This window comes from Mobula birostris, chromosome 2 (genome assembly GCF_030028105.1).
Source record: "Mobula birostris isolate sMobBir1 chromosome 2, sMobBir1.hap1, whole genome shotgun sequence".
Classification (NCBI taxonomy): Eukaryota; Metazoa; Chordata; class Chondrichthyes; order Myliobatiformes; family Myliobatidae; genus Mobula; species Mobula birostris.
In genome coordinates this window covers 203,212,045-203,228,920 of record NC_092371.1, presented here as the reverse complement: position 1 = coordinate 203,228,920, position 16,876 = coordinate 203,212,045, and the positions used below count along the sequence as shown (strand labels likewise).

The 16,876-nt window shown below is 40.9% G+C and overlaps 1 protein-coding gene across 3 annotated transcripts in view; it reads right to left on the bottom strand.

Annotated features, from left to right (window-relative positions):
- ldah (lipid droplet associated hydrolase) overlaps positions 1-10,977 on the bottom strand; it is a 326,412-nt gene extending 315,435 nt beyond the window's left edge. Inside the window, exon 1 of one of the 3 annotated variants that reach the window (XM_072251329.1) lies at positions 10,924-10,977. The gene's annotated coding sequence lies outside the window, so the exon portion shown is untranslated. Of the gene's footprint in view, positions 1-7,962; positions 7,987-10,916 lie in introns of those variants that run through there. The other 2 variants (XM_072251330.1, XM_072251331.1) reach the window with 2 other exon arrangements.
- Positions 10,978-16,876: the final 5,899 nt, after the last annotated feature.

Sequence of the window (16,876 nt, the reverse complement as noted above, 5' to 3'; positions counted from 1 at the left end):
TGTAAAGCTTTATCTCACTTATTATTAAACGTACCTCATGAATAAACTAACATTTTCCCTCATGAGATTAAAATGTTTGTTTTGACAAGTTTTATGTAAGATCAACATACTTACCTGAGTTATGGTTTGGATGGGATTAAACTGCTCTTTGTTGAGTTAACCTCAAACTGAAGCAACCATTCTCTGTGCCACACTCAATACCATGACAACTGCTGAAGAAATGTTAACACCATAACTTGCTGCAGCATGACATTTATTTTTCTAAATAATTTTCAAACTGTTTATAAAATCAGTATTATGGACCACTCAAAACAACATACCTCATGAGAATAAAACTGGGAAAAGATTTCCTTTACACTTGACCAAGATTTAAAACATCTGATTCTAGGATTTACGGATTCTTTTCCTGATCTTATCTACCAAGTTTTGATTGTTTCTAGCAATTAATTTTTACATATTAAAGCCAGTGAGCGTTTTAGGATTCTAGAGGTGCTACAACAGCAGGTGGCACTATCCACATAGCAGATTGAGTACAATCAGGCTCAATCTAATTTACAAACTCTGTGACCCAAATCAATCCTATGCACTTGTCCTTTAGAACCTGCAACAATTGTTGCATTATAAAAATTACTGAATGAGCTCATTCATTTTTCTCTGAGACAAATGTTTTAAATTTCAATGCTGTGCAAGATTTTAAACTCATCCTCCATTCCACTCGCATCGCCTGGCAATTTCCACCAACTTCACACAGCAGAGAGAAACAGACACAGCAACCTCAGAAATCAAGAGTGGAGTAAAACAAGAAACTGAACTAAAATTTGTACCTTGGATTAAAGTAAAATGAGAAAATCCTCTTTAGTCTTGCAATGTCTAACTGTGGAGGAATCAAGGGCAAATATTCTCTCCCTTGTACTTGAAATATATCCACTTTTTCATCACTATGCAGAAAGCTGTATCATCAGCTTCCATAAAATGATAGAATACTTTCACAAGAATTTAAGATGAAGACGAGTCAGAAGATGTAAAACTGGGTGTTGAGCAAGTTGAAAGAGATCCCTATCCACAAAAAGTCCATGGAACATATTGGGAGTACTGACAAATGTATATGTTGTGTGGAATTCTATTAGGAAGTACAAGTCTCATTAAATATAAACAACCCAAGGGTTAGTGCATTAAGGAAATTTACAGTAAAATAACCTAGATGGATGAAGTATTGGTTAGCTAGAAATCAAGTTAATTTTTCCAATTAATTACTTGTATACTTAAGAAACAATCTTGTCTTGAACCTTAATACAGATTTATAAAACTTTTGATCTTTTAAATCTTGTCCTATAATAACATCGTGAATATAACAAATACTTAAAATGCAGATACCGTATAATAAAAGTTAAGGACATGCTCCCTGGAGTTAAGAAGTGTTAATATTTAAACTGGTTTCCTTTCCTCAGGTGCTATGCCCCTCCCGACACCCCCAATGACTCACTTAGATCTGATTCTTTGAACATAAAGTAATGGAAGATTCACAAAATCCATTAAACAGTGAGGAGATCTCAAGCAATTATCACATTTAACCAAGATTTTAAACATCTGAATCTGCGATTTACCAGTTCTTTTTCTGATCTTATCTACCAAGTTCTGATCGTTTCTAGCCTAAACATGTCCTCATGTAACTCAAACTGAAATAGGTTTTGCAGTTGAAGAATCAAAAAATCAGCTTAAGGTAGAGGAAAACACCATTGTACCCATTTCTGAATGTATCAACACCTATTAGGTAATTTAATCCTTCATTATTAGGGCAGTGAGATCGTCATTGCCCTAACATGTTTAATTTGGTACAAAACTTAATCCATTGTCAAAAACAGTAGTGGAACATATAAATGTTGCATCTAGAGTGATTTTCACCTGTACTGGTCTAAAAGTTGACAGTTCACCCACTAACCAGACTTTATTAATCACATTTCCCCTGAAAGACTGCGTTCTTTTTGTCCTTGTTGATCACTCTGATCTGCATTATTAAGCACCATGTTATTTCACTGTCTTGCCCACAGAGGTCAGGGCCACTGCCCCTCTCAATCTCTTAGCCTCAAGTTCATTCCAAGTTGATCTTTTACATGCGTGAAAATCGGTTAAGTGTTACAGAAATCCAAATTACATCGTTCAGAAGAAAAAAAGTTCCATTTTCTTTCCTCTAGTTCAGGGCACAGGCAGAGATGATAATGACATTTACCCGCACAGCACATCTCCTCAAAATGCATATTCCATTCAAGTAGTATCACTTGTTACAAATACATCACTGATAGTTTCCTGTTGAAATTAACAGTCTACAGTCCTGGAGGGTCGGTTTCCTCCCACAAAGAATATGCTAACCCCTATCTAGATACTTCTAATTTCTAGAGAGCATTCCTCAACCCTCTTCCCATAGTAGTAGCATCCATTCAATAAATTCATAGTAAATTTATTAACGTACATATATGTCACCATACAAAATCCTGAGATTTTCTTGACAGCAATCACAATAAATACAAAAAAGCACAATGGAGTCAATGAAAGACCTGACCCCATAAGACGGACAACTAATGTGAGAAAAAGAACTGTGCAAATACAAAAAGGGGGGTGGGGGGTGGGGAGGAAAGCGAAATAATAAATAAATAAATTCCCAGAACATGAGATGAAGGCTTCTTGAAAGTGAATCCAGATCGGTGATGTGGTGAGTGAAGTTATACCCTCTTCAAGAGCCTGATGGTTGAGGAGTATTAACTGTTTCTGAACTTGGTGCAGGTCCTGAGGCTCCTGTACCATCTCCTGATGTCAGTAGTGAGAAGAGAGCATGAATTGGCTCTTGGTCTTGCTGATATGAGTAAAGGTTGTTGTGGCACCACCCAACCAGATTTTCAATCTCCCTCCTCTTTGCTGGTTTCTCACCACTCTTGATTTGGCCAATGACAGTGGTCTTAGCAACAAACTTAAACATGGCATTGGAGCTGTACTCAGCCTCACTGTCATAAGCATAAAGCAAGCAGAGCAGAGAGCTCAGCACACAGTCTTGTGGTTCACTTGTGCTGAAGGAAATGTTGCCAATCCAAACTGACTGACTGAGGTCTATAAAGAAGGAAATCAAGGATTAGTATTGAGGGGATGATAGTATGAAATGTTGAGCAGTAGTCAAGGCAGAGAATCCTAATACATGCATCTTTGCTGTCCAGATGTACCAGGATTGAGTGAAGAGCCAATGAAATGTGATTTGCTGTTGACTTGTGATGGTAGACAAATTGGAGTGCATCCAAGTCCCTTCTCAGTGCAAGAGCTGATATTTTTCATCACCAACCTTTCAAGGTATTTCATGGCTGTGGATGTATTTGTTACTGGACAATAGACATTGAGGTTGGTTACCACGATCTTTAATTGATATAATTGAAGCCTGCTTGAAGCAGGTGGGGGTACCTTCGACTGCTGAAATGAGAGGCTAACGATCTGAGTGAACACTTCAGCCAGTTGATCAGCATATGCAACCTGGGCTGAATGCTTTCCATGGGTTCACTCTCCGGAAGGATGCTCTCACGTTGACCCTAGAGAATGAAATCACAGGATCATCAGGGCCATAGAAGTTGGTGAAGATACCCCCACACTTTGATGGTTAAAGCAAGCATAAAAGGCATCAAACTCATCTGGGAGTAAATCCTTGCTGTCACCTTTGTTACTTGGTTTGATTTTGTAGAAGTTGATAGCATCCAAGCCCCACCATGGCTGGCCAGCATCCTTCAGTGATTCAAGTTTGGTCCAGAGTTGCCACTTCACACTTACGATGGCTTTCCAGACCAGGACCTCTTTTATCATACTTGGTCGCCAGACACGAATGCCACTGACCTGGACCTCAACAGATAGTGGATCTTGTAATTTACCCAGGGCTTCTGATTAGGCAAGCCTCTGAATGATTTTGTATGGATACACTGTCTATGGCTATAGTTATAAAGTTCATGACAACCATGTTGTATTTGTTCAGATCTTCTGATGAGTCCTTGAACACAGCCCAGTTTATCGGCTCAAAACAATCCTCTAACCACTCCTCAGATTCCTGCGAGCACTTTTTTTTTATTGTTCTCATCTCTTAAGCCCTGTTCTTTAGCCTCTGCCTTTTTGCAAATAGGACAGCAAAGTGATCAGATTTCCCCGAAGTGCAGTCTAGGCACGAAATGGTAGTCATTTCTAATTGTAGTGCAACAGAGGTCGAGTTGTGTTGTAACCTCTGGTGCTGCAGGTGATATGTTGATGATAATCGAGCAGATTTTTCTTCAAACGCATCTGACTGAAGTCCTTGACAATGATTTGAAAGGCATCAGGGTAGAACTTCCTTAGAAGTTTGTTAAAATTCAGTATGACATCTAAAATTTTGACGAACTTCTATAAATGTGTGGTGTTGTCTTGACTGGCTGCATCACAGCTTGGTATGGAAACACCAATGCCCTTGAAAGGAATATCCTACAATAAGTACTGGATACAGCCCAGTCCATTACTGGTAAAGCCCTCCCCACCACTGAATACATCTACATGGAGCATTGTCGCAGGAAAGCAGCATCCATCATTAGGAATCCCCACCACCCAGGTCATACTTTCTTCTTGCTCCTGCCATCGGGAAAAAGGTACAGGAGCCTCAGCACTCACATCACCTGTTCAAGAACAGTTATTACCCCTCAATCATCAGGCTCTTGAAGCAAAGGGAATAACTTCACTTGCCTCATCACTGAACTGCTCCTACAACCTATGGGCTCGCTTTCAAGGACTCTTCATCACATGTTCTCAATATTTATTGCTTATTGCTTTCTTTTTGCATTTGTCTTTTGCACAATGGCAGTCCGTTATGTTGATGTGGTCCTCCATTGATTCTGTTATGTTTATTGGATGTATTGAGTATGCCCACATGAAAATGAATCTTAGGTTTGTATATGATGACATACATGTACTTTGATAATAAATTTTGAGGGTAGGCTGTTTCTTATTCACTCATAGTGGCATTCAATACATCAAGTGCTCATTTAACATCTGCTTTTGGCAGTTTGCAAACTGCAGTCAGAATCATGAGGGAGAACTCTCTTGGTAAGTAGAACAGTCAGCATTTAACCATCAGATATTCCAGGTTGGGGGAACAAAAGCATGCCTAGACCTCTGTGTCTGAGCACCACAGAGGTTTTCATGAAACACAGACCCCCACCATTTACTTCTCTGAATCAGCCGTCCAGTCTCCTCAGGTCTTACCAACACATCCGGTGTGTCCAGAGTGAGCTATGTCTCCTTGAAACACAGAACACAGCAAATCCTCATGTCCTGCTGATACAGCTATCTTGCCCTTAGGTCCTCAATCTTGTTCTCCAGCAACCATACATTTTCTAACAAGATACTGAGGAAGTTTCATTCTTCAGTGTTTCAGCCTGGTTTAGAGTCCTCCACTCCTCATGGCATTGTACCTTCATCCGCTTAAAGGTACCATATCTGTATGCTGGAGACTAAACTCCGCAGAATCTTTCAGAAGATCATGAAGTTACTAGTTCATTAAGATAGTTCAAAAGTGTGCTGCTTAAAGGGAAATTACGATACTGCAAATTGCAGTGAGAGTAATTCAGAAGCATATATAGTTAAAAGTTTTGTAAGCAGCCAGGAACATGTTGGCATGATTCACCAGCACCTTCTTGAGGAAGTAGCTGGTACAGTGCTGCTTTACTTTGTGTTGTGACCTATGTTCCCTCTAAGCTGTGCGCGTGTGTGCGCGCAAAGGAAATTAATGTGCGCACAAAAGGTTAGTTACCTAAAATAATGTAGTAATTAATCATTATACTTATTGAAAATCTTTTAGCTAAATGTTTCTGTTAACTAGCTAGTCGGTTTTTCAAATACCACAGTGCATGTCACTAATTTGCGTCACCTCACCTTTCCCGTTCCAGTTTGGACAGCTGCATTACGGCGGCAGCCATCTTTGGCGGACAGTGTTCATATCGTAAAATTTACAAAGATCTGTTTCAAATCCTGTAGATAGCTTACAAAGCTTTTATTGAAAAAAGATCAGTCAAATGACCCTGTTGCTAAATGCTGTCACAAGAAATTGATAAACATCACAAAGTAGCTTTACAGGTTTTAAGTGATGTCTTTGATGAACTGGCTGCACTGTGCAAGATTCTGCAAAAAAGTGGCCTGACACTGAATGATTCACTTCATTTTGCGCGAGGCAGAATTAACAAGAAAGCAATATCTGGGAGACAATGTTTCGTGGAGTGACAAAGTCAAAGTTTTGCTAAGCCGTCACAGTAGATACAAGTTCGCTGTTGACTTTTATAAATAGTCTTTGTGTTAATTTAGAAGAAAGGTTTCCTGAAGATGAGGTACAAGAATGGTCAGCTTTTGATTTCTCTGCAATTGCAGATTGTGACTTCACATTAGGCGATGAACAAGTTAATGCCTTATGTCTAAAATATCATGATTTTCTAGCTGAAAATATTGTAATAGTTAGATAGTTTAATGATTTCAAATTTTCCGTGCAAGAAAAAATTAAATCCAAACTGATTTCAAACTTTGCTCAAATGGTGGCATTTGTACTTCAAAATGAAGTTTTGCGACCTTGCACAGTTGATGGACATTGGGGGAACCTTTCTTGTGTCTAGTGCGGACTGTCAGCGAGATTTTAGTCCAATGAGTCAACTCAAAAACAAGCTGAGAAACCGTTTAGGTGAATGTCATTTGAATATGTTAATGAGAATCAAAAGCTATCAATTGGTTGGAAGTTCTATTAGTCTAGATTAGAGTTTACAAAGAATGGGTAAATGTCAAAGACAGGAGAGAGAAAAAAATAACTGAGTGACTTAAATATGTATGTTATTTTGTTGTTATTCTATGCAGTTTTATGTCAAATTTTTGTAAACCTACATAAACTGTGCCATGTGTGCATTCAGTGCGCACATACTTGTATCATAGGAAAAAAATTTGCACAATGTAAGATTTTTGCGCACACTGACTACTAAAAATTAGAGGGAGGGAACATTGGTTGTGACCCTTTAAGAGCTTGGAGTCAATATTGCAGCTGGGAGGCTAAATGCCAGCATCTGCCAGATATCGCAATAAATCATGAAAAATGTCACACTGAAACGGACACAGCATGGAGTTACACAGGAAAGTCTGACAACGCTGCTCTGTGACCAATCTGTTGACGATCAACCCCATTACGGAGCTTTAATAAATTTCACCATTATGCTGACATAATACTATTTAAGAAGAAGTAATTTTGAGGGTAACATCTGGAGCACTGTTTCTATGTTACACTGCCAGGTGCCAAACCCTGATGTTGCAATGTTGAAAATACTTTATTTGATTCTGTTGAGCACCCAACCCCCTATACTCTCCACCACCTTCCTCTGTTCATCTGCCACTAAAGCCCATGATCCTACCTTCTATCCTTTCCATAATTAAGCTTGTGCAAATATCCAAACGACTTTCATCTTACCTTGCAGCCGCACATGAATATACCATTGCACTGTGACATAATACTCACTGGAGTGAGCTGGCTTCAGGGTTTCCAAGAATGTGGGCTCAATCTATGTTGCACAGATTCAGACATCCATATAATTATTTTCTGATTTAATATTTTTACTGGCTTTTCACCATGTGCACCACTGAGTAATGCAGTGTGTAGTTGATTTTGGTACAATTCCCAGTTGTTTTAATAAGTCTACAACTCTAAATTCTTTGCCATTTCAATTCTTAGTAATTAGCCTTTGTTACCCCTCTTGGCCTACATGTGACTCCAGATCTACCAATACGATTGGCTCTGAAAGAGTTTGGCTACCTACAACTGAAGTGCATTTGGGGTTCGGCAATAATCACCAGATCCCAAAAACTGAAAAAAAAAGTCTGAGACAGTACAGATGTTGTCCTCCACTCAAATTGTTTCCAATTCCCTGATCCCAATGAATTCATACTCACCATGGGCATCCTTCTCAAGTCAAGTCACTTTTTATTAACATTTCAATCATAACTGCTGGTACAGAACATAGTAAAAATGAGACAATGTTTTCCAGGACCATGAAACAAAACAAAAACTACACTGAACTACTTCAGAAAAAAAACACAAATACACTAGACTACAGACCTATCCCGGACTGCATAAAGTGCACAAAACAGTGCAGGCACTACAATAAATAATAAGTAAGACAGTAGGCACAGTAGAGGGTATAGTAGATTGGTATCAGTCCAGGCTCTGACTATTGAGGAGTCTGATGGCTTGGGGGAAGAAACTGTTACATATGGTCGTGAGAGCCTGAATGCTTCGGTGCCTTGTTCCAGATGGCAGGAGGGAGAAGGGTTTATATGAGGGGTGTGTGGGGTCCTTCATAATGCAGTTTGCTTTGCAGATGCAGCGTCCGCATCTACACATCCACCCAATAATCAGGAAGGAATCCCCACCACTTCCTCCATGAATAGAGACACAGCCGGTCTCCGCCACGGATACACTCATTCATTTGGCTGAACTTGTCCTACTTTGCACAACTTCTCCTTCAACTCCACTCTTTTATCCTGGCCAAAGGTGTAGCTGTGGATATTCACACTAGCCCAGTGGTCTTTTTGTGGGAAATGTGCGACAGTCTTTGCTTCAATCCTCCAAAAAAAACTCTTTTATCTGGTACATTAATTTGGTGTTGCTTCATTCAATCACATATAGTGCAAAAACGGCATCACCTCTGCCAAATTCTACCTTGACGTCACTTTCACATGCTCAATTGCTGGTTTTCCCCTCCTTCTCCATCTCAGAATACGGGGTAGCCACAAATATTATTTACAAGGTCAAAGGCTCCCTCAGCTATATTCAGAAGCCTTCCTCCCACCCTTCCTCATGACTCCATTCCATTACCCTACTTCCTTCTTTTCGGTTAAATTGGCTGATAATGAGATTTGGCATAGGTATCTTCCAGATGTCTTCCTTCTTTCTGAACCCACAGATTTCACTCTACCATGGACAGAGGCCTTGAACACATCTCATCTATTTCCACATTTCAGCTCTCACCCCTCTCCTCTTGCACAGATCAAGAACAAATTCATACTTGTCCTTACCTACTAACTCTACACTCAATGAACGCAAGAAAAAGCAGGGGTAGGCCACCTGGTCCATCAAACCTGCTCTACCATTCAATAACACTCAAACAAAAAAGACAAAATGTTCTTTTGTTTTAACAACTTTACTTTCTCCATTCACATTTAGTACACAACAGCTGCCATCTTGTTACCTACGATTCCCTTCCACACCTCGCATGCTTGACCAGAACAGGGAAAGTGTGCATCCCAACTAAATGCTTACATAGCCCACATGACAGATCTGGCCATGGCCTCTGCTCCATCAATCTACCTTTTCTCCAGAACCTTAGTTATCCTGCTATGCAAAAATCTATCTGTGTCTCAAACGTGTCTAATGAAATAGCCTCTACTGCTTCCCTGGGCAAAGAATTGCTACTCTCTGAGAAAAGCAGTTTCTTTTCATCTCCGTCCTAAATCTATATCCCAGTATCTTCGGGCTTATTCACAAGTGGAAACAGCTTTCCTGCCTTTAACTTCAAAGTTCAAAGTAAATTTATTATGCAAGCACATATACGTCACCATATACAACCCTGAGATTCATTTTCTTCTGTGCCCTTAGCTATCCTATCATCCTTATCAAATTCAGCAAGTAGGATCCCCAGCAACTCATTCTCTCCTCATACGCCAAGCCCCTTCTCTCCGGATCTGGTGTACCTCCAATCTTTCCTCTGCTAAGTAGCCAGAACTGCACCCAGTGCTCTAGGTGCAGCCTCACCAGTACCCTGTACAGTTGCAGCATAACTTCCTTGTTCTTAAATTCATTTTCAACTACATTTTCAAGTAAATGCACAGAGATCAAAGCAAAATAAATTAAACCAAAGCAGCATAATTAAATAATTTTAATGATTGTGGATCACAGCAGTATGAACCAGATCTCTCACTTGAAAAGCCATCATGTAATAGTAAACATATCATATAAGCTGTATTAATGATTACTTGGATATAACTTCTAAAATACAAACATATTATGACATAATTTGATTTTTAAGTTATCAAGACAATTATATTTTTTAAAGAGCACGTCAGTTCATTTATCTGTAGCTTCCTCAAGTTTCACACAGTAACAATGATTAATGTGTAATACCCTCCATTAACTGCCGGAACAGTAAACCATTAACACCTTTACTGGTGATGTCATAGTCCTCGTCCCAACCCTTTTCCCTTTTCTTTTACTCAGTGTCTCTTTCCTTACTGTCTCCATTATTTTATCCCAAAATATTTTGAAATTATCGCTATATCCATACATGCTACCTCACCGCATTATTAATAGTCTAATTTCACTGTTCCAGTTTTATAAGCATCCACCTGCTCAACTAAACTTGTTCTACACTCTCCCTCTCTAGGTACACCCACTCAGCCCCTGCCCTCAGTCCCCCCCCCCACCCTTTCCCTCTTTTCATTCGCCTATACCTCTCACGCTTACATTCTTCGCCTCCTTACACACTGCCAACTTCCATCTCATCTTTATCCAACTTCCCTCCCTAACCCCCCCCCCCATTCACTTGTTCATCCTCCTTCCTTCCCTCCCTCCTTTCTCTACCAGTTCCATCCTTCTGGTCATACTCTCTGCTGCACTCTCTCTTATCCCCCCTCCCCACCTTTTCCTTCTCTCCTCCACTTTGCAGATCCACTCTTCTCCCTCCCCTTAAACTCTTCCTCCATCCCCACTCTCTACTGTGCTCCTTATACTTTGTACTCCACTTCTCCCCTCCGACTCTCGCCATTTTTCAATGTCTTTTTTCCAATACATCCTCTCTCCCTTCTGCCGTTTCTTCCACATCGCCATCCCACCCCTCGCCATTCTCTACCTTTTACCTCTTCCTGTGTCCAGCGACTTCGCTCCGCCGTCGCTCTCCTTCCCCCCGCCCCTCTGCTCTCGCCCTAAGGTTCCGCCTGCCGCTCTTTCGTGTTCAGAGCAACAGGCAGCTCGCAGAGAACTGAGCAACAGAATTAGCATTTGTCTTTGGGAAACAAATCACTCCAACCCTCCCGTCTCCTCCGTTTGAAATTATTTCCTCAATGTTGCACAGTCCATATTATTTAAAGCGACACATATACTGTTATCTTTTCAGAATGTGAGAAAGCCCAAAAAAGCATTGAATTACCGGTGCTAAATAAATCATACTTTTTTTTGTGAGATACGGCAGTGACATGCATGTCCCGGAGGCTAAAAGGCTAAAGAGCCACAGTTACTTAAGACATGACAATCAAAAGTTCAAAGTTCAACATAAATTTATCATCAAAGTACATATATACATATTATTTTTTTCTCGGCCCCAATCTCCTGGTTCCTCCCTGTATTCCTTCATGCCCTGACCAGTCAGGAATCTATCTACCTCTGCGTTAAATATACATAAAGACTTAGCCTCCACAGCTGCCAGAGGCAAAGTGTGCAAAAGATAACAAACTGTGCAAATACAAAATGGAATAATAATAAATAAGAAATAAATATTGAGAACATGAGATGAAGAGTCCTTGAAAGTGACTTCATAGTTTGTGGGAACATTTCAATGATGGGCAAGTGAAGCTGAGTGAAGTTATCCTCTTTGGTTCAAAAGCCTGATGATTGAGGGGTTATAAACTGCTCCTGAACCTGGTGGTGTGAATCCAGAAGCTCCTGTACCTTCTTCCTGATGCAGCAGTGAGAAGAGAGCCTGTCCTGGGCAGTGGGGGTCCCTAATAATGGACAATGATGGTACTGGATGCCGAGCGGTAGTTGACAAAGAACATCCTGATGTATTCATCTTTGTTCCAGGGTTTCAGGGTTGAGTGAAGAGCCAATCTGCTGTGCTCTGGTAGTCAAACTGGAGTGAATTCAGGTCACTTCTCAAGCAGGAGTTGATACATTTCATCACCATCTTCTCATAGTACTTCATCACTGCAGATGTAACTGCTACTGGATCATAGTTATTAAGGCAGTTTACCACAGTCTTCTTAGGAACTGGTATAATTGAAGCCTGCTTGAAACCGGTGGGGACCTAAAATGCCGAAGTGAGAGGTTAAAGATCTCGGTGAATATTCCAGCCAGTTGATCAGCACAGGTCTTTAGCAACTGGCCAGGTGCCTTCTCTGGGCCAGATGCATTTCATGGGTTCACCCACCTGCCGTCGTCGTTGTCGTGCTATCTCTCGAGCTCGAGGATGATGGTCTTCGTTCTGTTGATCTACTTATTGGCTCTCAAGTGGCTTATGAGTCCAATCTTGGCTCTGAAAATTCTTCCGCATTCAAGACAGGTAGTTCCAGATGGCAGATTGGGCTTTGGTTGTTGCTGCCTCTCTTTCCATTTTCTTCTCTTTTCTTCTAATTCTGAGCATCTGTTGGCTTTGAAAGTTGCTGTTCCTCTCGGATGATGGTTTGTCAGAGTTTCCTGTCCTTGGCATTGGTTTCCCAATTGTTGATGTCGATGTTAAATTTCTTCATGTTGGCTTTTAAGACGTCTTTGAACCTCTTCTGTTGTCCGCCTCTTTTACATTTACCTTCTTTAAGCTGGGAGTAGAAGATTTGTTTCGGCAGACGTTCGTCTTTCATCCGAACAACATAACTGCTCCATCTTGGTTGGTTCTTGAAGACGTAGGCTTCAATGCTTGTTGTTTTTGCTTTATTTGGCACGCTGACGTTGGTTCTTCTATCTTCCCAGCTGATATTTAAGATGTTTCAAAGACAGCATTGATGGAACTTTTCAAGTGCCTTCAGATGTTGTCAGTATGTTGTCCAGGTTTCTGATGCATACAGAAGCCTTGGGATTACCATTGCTTTGTACGCTAACATTTTGGTGTCTGTTCGGATGTCACGATCATGAAAGACTCTTGTTCGGAGATGTCCAAAAGCTGTTCCAGCGCATTTAAGACGATGTTGGATCTCGTCATTAAGGTCGACATTGGAGGAGAGGTGACTTCCAAGATATGCAAAGTGGTCCACATTTTCCAGGGTTGTTTTGCCAAGTTGAATTGATGGTTCTATCCGATTTGTCTCAATTGGTGATGGTTGATGGATGATTTGAGTCTTCTTGGAATTGATGGTAAGTCCAAGTTTCGTACATGCATGGCTGAAGGCAGTCAATATCTGTTGCAGGTGGCTTTCTGAAAGAGCTGCTGCAATGTTGTCATCTGCGTATTGGAACTCGATGAGGGAACTCATGGATGTCTTCGTTTTGGACTTGAGATGGGCAATATTGAAAAGTCTGCCAACTGTTCTGCAGACAATTTTGATTCCTGGGGGTAGATCGTCCTTGATAATGTGGATGATTGTAGCAATGAAGATGGTGAACAAAGTTGGGGCAATCATGCATCCCTGCTTTACTCCTGATCTAACTTGAAAAGGCTCACAGTTACTGTTGCTGACCATGACTGTAGCAAGCATGCCATTGTGGAGGTGTCTCAGGATTCGAATGTACTTTTCAGGGCATCCATAGGCAGATAGGACATCCCATAGGACATCCCATAGGAGTTCCCTTGATACCGAGTCAAGGGCTTTGGTAAGGTCGATGAATGCCATGTACAAAGGTTGAAGTTGTTCACTACATTTTTCTTGTAGTTGTCGCATTGTGAAGATCATGTCGATTGCTCCACGTGATGGTCTAAAACAGGCTTGTGTCTCCAGAAGGATCTTCTCAGGTAAAGGCTTGAGTCGGTTGTTCACGATGCGGGTAAGGATCTTTCCTGCTGTTGCTAACAGGGAAATTCCACCTGACCGTATGGCATTAGAGTAGAATTAGGCCACTTGGCCCATCGTATCTGTTTCGGCATGCTGTCATCACTGATTTATTTTTTCTCTCACCCTTATTCCCCAGCCTTCTCTCTATAACTTTTGATGCCCCTACTAATCAAAAAACCTATCCACCTCCACTTTAAATATACCCAGTGACTTTGCACCCATAGCCATCTGAGGCAATAAATTTCGCAGATTCACCATCCTCAGGCTAAGGAAATTCCTCCTCAGCTCTGTTATAAAGTGACGCCCTTCTATTCTGAGGCTGCGTCCTCTGGACCTTGAACTCGACTTTGAGAACAGTTCAGGCATGGGTGAATCTGAATTTGAAGGTGCAGGAGATCACTGGTCTCATCAAGGAAAAGTGACCATCTTGACCATGGCCCTTCAGAGATATCCAGATAAGAATTTTGGTTCTGATAAATTATAAAAGGCATAAAAAAGAGTGAATACTTGCAAGCTTTTCCCCTCAGGTTCAGCAAGATGAGAATGAGAGGTCATAGGTTTAGGGTGAAAGGTGAAATATTTAAGGGGAACCTGAGGAGGAACGGTGTGAGTGTGGAACAAGCTGCTAGTGGAAGTGTAGATGCAAGGTCAATTGTAACATTTAAGAGAAGTTGGATAGTACATAGATGAGAGAGGTATGGAGCGCTATGGTCTGAGTGCAGGCAGATGGAACAAAGAATCTTTTTCTGTGTATTAGCATTCTATGTCAATCTGCTCTTAACTCTGGACGTTCCTCCAATCAGATGACCATCAGATGTTCCTCCAATGTTGTTCTCAACAATGTATGGGATAGCATCAATGTCACTGGTCCATCCTAATTGTGTTGAGGATAGACAAATATCCATTTGGAGTAAGTTCTGACTGCAGAATTTGTTGGAAGTGTTACAAAGGCGCAATCTTCGGTGTGGATATTGTGCAAGGTAAACAGTGGTGGTATGGAGTGCCTTAGAGGAGCCTGGCAAATAATATCGTTTGAGTGCTGAACCATTAAGTAGTGCAGGATGAGGGGAAATGACATTGATTAAAAATAAAACTGGCTGTTCTATGTGCATACAAGAAAGATTGTCCCAGACCTGTTTTTTAGAAGGTCACTCAGAAGTCAAAAATTGCATATTTGTGAATTATTGATGTCAGATTTCAAACTGGTCTTTGATTTTAATGCCAACAGAGATCCTTATAGAAAGTCATGAGTTGAGTTTCTCAGTAGGAGATGGCAAGATATTATTTTGCCTACTGTAGGTTAAATTGGCCCTCAACATTAGTATAGTGACCTTCTGGACCACTCAGTCTCTTCCCTTTTTTTTATGTTACAGTAAACCCAAGGGTTGGCATTTGGCTGCTGTAAAGTGTCCTTTGTGCAGTCAATGGCATCTTGTGTCAGAGGAAGAGCACCTCATGAATCCATTGGTAACAGAGAATGAAATGTATTTAGTTGTCTTTGGTCAGAAGGCACACTGGTGACAGTTTTGTACTGCCGAGGACAAATAGAGAGATATCGCAAACCTATCCAACTCAAGTGTTGAAGGATTCTGGTGTATACATTTCACACTCATCTTGCAGTGCTGGCCTTGCCCTTCTCTGAAGAGGAATTATGGCACTAGTGGGCAGCAGATTTTAGTGAGGACATCCTTCGTGAAATGCAGATATTTCACGCATTGAAACTTGCAAGAATTTTTGTATTATTTTTAATGATTTCACATTTATGGTTTAGATAAAAGGAATAGCTGCAAATCCTATTTTCTAAAAACAGCATGAGCACATTCACTTATGCACCACAGAGAGAGAGGGAGAGAGAGAGAGAAGATGAATGTGTACATATGGTGAAGCCATCGCACAAAGATTCGCCATGCTTCAGTACGGTCTTGGGAGATGATAAGACAGACTACTGGAAGAAGGTAGATTAGTGGCATGGTGTCAAGACAACAACCTTGACCTCAATGTCAGCACAATGAAGGAACTGGTCATTGATTTGAGGAAGCAGGGAAGAGTTCATGCCCCTGTTTGTATTAATGGTGCTGAGGTTGAGAGTTTCAAATCCCAAGGAATAATTATCTCAAACAATTTGTCCTTGTCCAGCCATGTGGACAGGAAAACACATCAGTGTCTGGACTTCCTCAGCAGGCTAAGGAAATTCAGCATGTGCCTGATGATCCTTCGTGATTTTTTACAGATGCATCATGCAAAGTGTCATATTCAGATGAGAACTGCTCTACCCAAGACTGCAAGAAATTGCAGAAAGTTGTGAACATAGCACACTCCATCTCAAAACTATGCCACCCCCTCCACTGACTCTGTCTACACCTCCTTCTGCCTTAGGAAAGCAGCCAACAATATCAAGGACCCCTCCTCCCCTGCCTCCCTCTCCTGTCATTCAGAAGATGCAAAAACGTGAGAACACGTACCACTGTTCTCAAGTTCAGTTTCTATCCTGCTATTATCAGACTCATGAACAGAACTCTCATACGTTAAAACTAAATGCTCAAAGTATTTATGTCCCTCCCTACGGTATCTCATTATAGCCCTGGAACTTTATTTGTCTAGCTGTGCTGTACTTTCTCTGTAACTACAATACTCCCTCCAATCATTATAAACTAGTTCTTATTGTTGTATGTAAATGGGAGGAAAGAGATCTCTGCAGGAACATTGAAACAAAGGGATATGTGAACATGGTAGTGTTAATCTGTTAGATAGGATCTATCATTGCCTTCGGTGACTGACCACACTGCAGAGGTTACTACATTCATTACTGCCCTTGGGCCCAGCCCTCAGCACAGTGCTCTTCCTCCTATTGCTTCATCTTGAGCTGCAAGTGGGGTACAATTCCTAGGACCCCGAATTTTCCTATCAATTCAAAGGTAGGATGTATGACCTGCAATGGAAACTTCCATCTCCGTTAGACAACATGACATACAGTACCATCCTTTTCGCAAAAGATCACAACCTGTATCTGAGTGGCAGGCAGCAGTTGTATTCAGTTCTCACCTACCCCTTTTAGAGATGGAGGCATGATGTCAATAAATGCCAGATTATTTCAGCAAATATGCAATTATGAAGA